Genomic DNA, 6,255 nt, shown 5'->3' with positions numbered 1-6,255 from the left:
TTACACCAGGGTTGAACCTTTTACACCAGAGTTGAACCTTTTACACCAGGGTTGAACCTTTTACACCGGGGTTGAACCTTTTACACCAGAGTTGAACCTTTTACACCAGAGTTGAACCTTTTACACCAGGGTTGAACCCTGGTGTACAATATAAAAACTTATTCGTGTAAGTAATCAACTGGCGAAGTGACATGGTGATATTCAATACATTTATACCTATTCACCTATCATGTATATACTGTAGGTGAAAATAACAATGTGTGATAAATCTACTGCTACTATAAAGCTACTACTGTGGAACAACATATTGATTTACTTATTTTGACCCTATAAACATGGTCTAGGTATGGTTCTGCCCACTCAATTCATAATTAACGTTCCAATTTTGGAGCTCTGGCTCATCGACTAAGAACCGGTTCAACCCTGGTGTAAAAGTATTGTAATATTAATATTAAAGCTCTACAGTAACAACATTACACACAGTGATATATAAATACAATAAGATCAAATGGTTATAATAAGTCTGCAACCTAAAAGCAACAGTAGAAATAGAATATAATTATAGAAAAATACAATAAATCAAAGTAAAATGAAGTGTGTGTGTGTGTGTGTGTGTGCGCGCGCGCGTGCGTGTGCTTTTATACATTTTTACATGAACATTTCAATTTTTAAACCAACACTAATTTCCATTAAATTGCACATGAATATCTACAGTATTCTGCCTGCGCGTCTGTCTACAGTTCTCTGTGTGGTTTGGCTCAGGTGATTTCTCTCCGCTCCCCCAGGTACGAGGCCGAGGGGCTATCCTTTTACCACCCCGCCCTGGGGTAACCTCGCCGTTACAATATTAACCCATTTAGACCTAAGTTCCATTCTACAAAATGTCTTCTAAATCCCGATAGTTTTCTTGAAAAACCCTATATGTTTCCACAGGTATGTCAGTCGTTCTCAAACATTTTCATGTCAAGGACCCCCACAAATATATGTATTTGGCCACCGACCCCCATCTGAAAATATGTTGTTCCAGGGACCTCCCAGAAGCAAATATTTGAGTTAAAAACGCTCTGAAAGAATATATATTATTCAAAGATTTGCGCCACATTTTCACGCTTTTTCAAAAATAGCAGACCTACAATCTAAAGTATAACATAATGCTTAAAACACCAAAAGGGGTTCTCGCCCTGAATGGGTTAACACTTCTGATGACCTTTAAAAAGATGGGTTTGGTTCTGTACGCTGCAGACCCCTGTAGGGACCCCATAAGAGGAGATTTATATGAAAAACTATAATTATTATAATTGTATAGATGTTTCCACAATATACCAAATACTAAATATGCTATATTACATTTACTCTGGCCCCTCTGGAACCCCCTCAATGACCACTAGGGGTCCCCAGACCCCACTTTGAGAACCTCTGCTCTAGTATTTCCCTCATGATCTCACTGTAAATATAGCAGATCTACAAGCTCACAATGTATTGTGTAGTAACGCATTGTGAGCTTGTTGTTCGCCCCCAGACTAGGGTCACTAGGGTTCAAGTTGTGAAAGCAAAATGAATAACGTGCTGAAGCATCATCGTTGGTGGTTTGTATTAACCCATTAAGACCTGATTTCTTCTAAATCACTATAGTTCTCACACTTTCAGTAAAAAACAGATAGTGAACGCTGTGAGCTTGTAGATCTGATATTTTTGAATAACGCTTAAATCTAAAATTACACATGGTTTCCCCGTTTTAATGGGTTAAAGTGGCTACAACAGTTTGTACTTCTGTACAATAAAGAGTTTGAGTTTTTATTTTATCACTTTCACTACTAATTACTAGCAGTTTTTCCTTTTGTCCTTCTTGTTCTCTCTCTGTTGATACTGCTCTATGTTATGGTTGCACTAAACGGAATTTTTCATACAGTGACAATAATATCTTATCTGTAGCAGAACACTGAGCTGTAGTTTCATCAATGAAGTGAAAACAAACATCACTTCTCACAGATAGAGGGCCTTCTATATGAACATGGCCAATTAATCCATCCAGGGTCAGTCCCGTGATATTCGCCTGCACAGTTCCAGTCTTCATGGTTAACAGGTTGTCCACTTCCCCAGTACCTGCACAATAAACAACACTGTATTGAACCACATCCACTCAGTCACTCACATACAGTACCAGTACCTGCACAATAAACAACACTGTATTGAACCACATCCATACTCAGTCACTCACATACAGTGACTTTGATAGAATTACAATATAAAAACATGTCAAATGACTCACGGTGTTGTCAGTGGTGTTCCATCCACCCACGTCCAAATGGCCTCCCCATATGTCCTGGTCAGACCAATCCATGATCTATAATCCCCAGTCCTCAATCCATTGATGAAGTCCTGATTATGTGTACATGATTGAATCATCATTCATTTTATCCAATACATTCACTTCTTCATCATAGAATTAGATCACATGTAGGCCTATACTGTAACTATGATGGACACCTGGACACACACACACACACACAAGCACGGATGCGCGTATACACACACACACACACACACACGGACACACGCAAGGACGCACGTACATGCACGTGTACACGCGCACACACACACACACACACAAATGTGCAAGCAGGCCCTTTTACGCACACAGCAGACACACTGCGTACACACACACACACACACACACACACATACAGTAGCCTACATGCGAGCACACGTGCGCACGCACACACACACAAACACACTCACAAGGGCACACACATGCACGAAGCGCGCACACGGGCACACAGACACATACACAACCGTCGCACGGCACGCACATACACACGCACACACACTAACCTGTTCTTCTCCACTGTTGATGACCACCAGATCAGCTCCTTGATTCAGACATTCCTCTCTACCTCCCTGCCATGTTTTCCATTCAGTAGTTCTGTAGTAACAGCTGCATCCAAACTTCTTCCATCCACTGGGACACGGCTCTAGAAACATCAAACAGGAGATTTACTGGTGGATTCTGAACCCTTTTCCACCCCTAGACATACTGGATTGTAATAATTATGGTATTGCTACTTTTACTTAAGAAAAGTATATAAGTATGTCATAAACCAGTGGTTCCCAAACTCTTTTTGTCAAGGACCCCCAAATCAACATTTATTAGGCCACGGACCCCCAAATCAACATTTATTAGGCCACGGACCCCCCAAATCAACATTTATTAGGCCACAGACCCCCAAATCAACATTTATTAGGCCACAGACCCCCAAATCAACATTTATTAGGCCACGGACCCCCAAATCAACATTTATTAGGCCACAGACCCCCAAATCAACATTTATTAGGCCACGGACCCCCAAATCAACATTTATTAGGCCACGGACCCCCAAATCAACATTTATTAGGTCACAGACCCCCAAATCAACATTTATTAGGCCACAGACCCCCAAATCAACATTTATTAAGTCACAGACCCCCAAATCAACATTTATTAGGCCACAGACCCCCAAATCAACATTTATTAGGCCACGGACCCCCAAATCAACATTTATTAGGCCACAGACCCCCAAATCAACATTTATTAGGCCACGGACCCCCAAATCAACATTTATTAGGCCACAGACCCCCAAATCAACATTTATTAGGCCACAGACCCCCAAATCAACATTTATTAGGCCACAGAACCCCAAATCAACATTTATTAGGCCACGGACCCCCAAATCAACATTTATTAGGCCACAGACCGCCCATTTGAAAACATATGCCAGTGACCTTGACAGCTCTAGCAATGATTCTGAAACATTTCATGGACCCCCAGTTTCACACGCATTATGCTACGGACCCCTGATTTAATGGCATTTCTATCTCTGGTACCCCCAATTTATATAGTAAAACCACTGTTAATGTACCTCTGAGTTACAAATGGACCCTTATGAGTTACAGACCCATAAGGGTCCATTTGGTTCCTAACTATCTCTAATTGACCTAAACTGTAGGTACCCCCTGGAACTCCCTCAAGTACCACCAGGGGTCCCCGGACCCCACTTTGGGAACCCATGTCATAAACCATAATCTAGGCCTAACTCTTACACTCCTCTTGCACATGTGACATTATACAGATCTTATTCCCACAACTCTCTCTATGCCATTTCATCCTCCTCACACATCGTCTGTGCTTCCATTGCTCTTCCCTCTGTTGAAGCTAAAACAATGGCTTCTATTTCAGCATCCCCATTGATGATGTCATTGGTGGGCAGGTTTCTGAACTGTCCACAGCCCACCAATGAGACACAGACAGTAATGATGCCATGTTATAATAAGCATTAGTGACGACCAATATATTATACTGTATGGAGATGGGTAAAGTGCTCCTTTAACCCATTATTAAGACCTGAGGCTGATTCTACAAATGCCTCTAAATCAGTACTACTAAAACTTGTTCATGTCAACAACGCCCAAAATGATTTGGCCACAGACCTCCATCCGAAAATATGTTGTGCATATGTTGTGCCTCCCCCATGTACAAGATATACAAGCTGTGAGCTTGTATATCTGCTATTGCAAAATTGTTTCAAAACTGCTATTCTATATATTATTTGTTTTACATTACGTTTCTATGATAATTGTCATACATCAGCAGCGATGGGCTTACCCTGTTAATGATTACAATATCAATAGGAATACAATTTCATATTTATTCAAAAAGGCTTGTATCTTCTCTCACCTGCAGACTTTACATTCAGGTTCTTGTAGGCAGACTCCAGTTGGGTATGCTCCAGGGTCAGCTTCATGTAGGCAGACTCCAGTTGGGTACGCTCCAGGGTCAGGTTCATGAAGGCAGACTCCAGTTGGGTACGCTCCAGGGTCAGGTTCATGAAGGCAGACTCCAGTTGGGTACGCTCCAGGGTCAGGTTCATGTAGGCAGACTTAAGTTGGGTATTTTCCAGGGTCAAGTTCTTATTGACTACAAAGGACAAAGAATAGTGTCAATAAACAGTTGTTCTTCTGTTCATGATGAGGTCAAACATCTGGTTGAAGTTATTCTTTTTTATGTGCATCACTTCTTAACACCGCTTCCTTTATCATACTTTACAGATGCACAGTAATACACACAATAGATAAGAGAAAGGGAAACAGTGAGAATTAGGTTAAAAAGAGAAGTCACATCAATCAATCAATACAACAGTTAATACTGTGGTGGTCTTCATAGTTTTCACAGCTAGAAATCCCTGAGTGAGAGATGTGGTAGTTTATGTAATACTCACAGTGCACAGCCTGGACTATGGTCACAGTCAGGCGTATAAAACACAGTAGCCCCAGACAGCCAGCAACCACTCTGAAAGGCCTTGATCTCCCTGTTTGACAAAAACAAGATAAGAGTCCTGTTAGCTAAATCCAACCAGAAGTGCTTTGAAATGTTGCGGTTCAGTAGGACAACTCACAAATAGATTGAAAACATTTAAAATGTAAAAATGGATTAAAGGGATAGTTCAGATTTTTTAACTTAAGCTGTATGAAATACTTTCCATTGATATAGTGGTTGCAACTGTATTAATTGATTGCCTGAGTCCCGTGGTGGGAGTTCTGCTCTGGTTTTGGTGAAATGTTAAGTAGTTCCGTTCATTTTGCGAGGGGCACAGGGGGCCACGCAGTAAAAGTAAATTAATCCACAAAACTAACGTAATTTGTATTGTTGTAGTGCAACTTTCGTTCATTTTTTACCCCTCTATAATACGGAACTATGTTTTTTGTGTGCATATCACTACGCCCAAAAAATGTGTGGATACTTTTCTTGTTCACCCTTGTTGTTCACAAGGAAGGCTTTTGCCGAAACACGTAAGCGTTCTCAATAGAGAACTGAGCCATTCTTGCATCATTTATTTATTTTGGAGTGCCGCTTTTTCAACTTTGGTGGTTTATGACTGAGTGAATAATATTGTATCTTGCCGTTCAGACTCTGCTATCCCTGCTCAGCACATTGAAAGAAGTTCCCAAACTGTTTAGCTCGAGACTCAAGACAGAAACGTGATGATAGGACCCAAACAAGTGAAAGTGGTCAATCTACAAGCTTGCATCGTAACGTGTTGTGAGCTTGTAGATCTGCTATGTTCACTACTTCTTAAAAGTTGTTTTAATTGTTTTCTTTTAATGTATGAGTTTTTGATTTGATTAGATTTATTTGATATAGTCATGATACAATTCATAGAAGAGCAGTACAGAATTGTCAGGATTGCATGCAGTTTTTTAAAATTGCGACCTTTCTAGTTT

This window comes from Protomyctophum bolini (assembly GCF_963924005.1).
Source record: "Protomyctophum bolini genome assembly, chromosome: 19".
Taxonomy (NCBI): domain Eukaryota; kingdom Metazoa; phylum Chordata; class Actinopteri; order Myctophiformes; family Myctophidae; genus Protomyctophum; species Protomyctophum bolini.
This window is presented reverse-complemented; position numbering follows the sequence as displayed.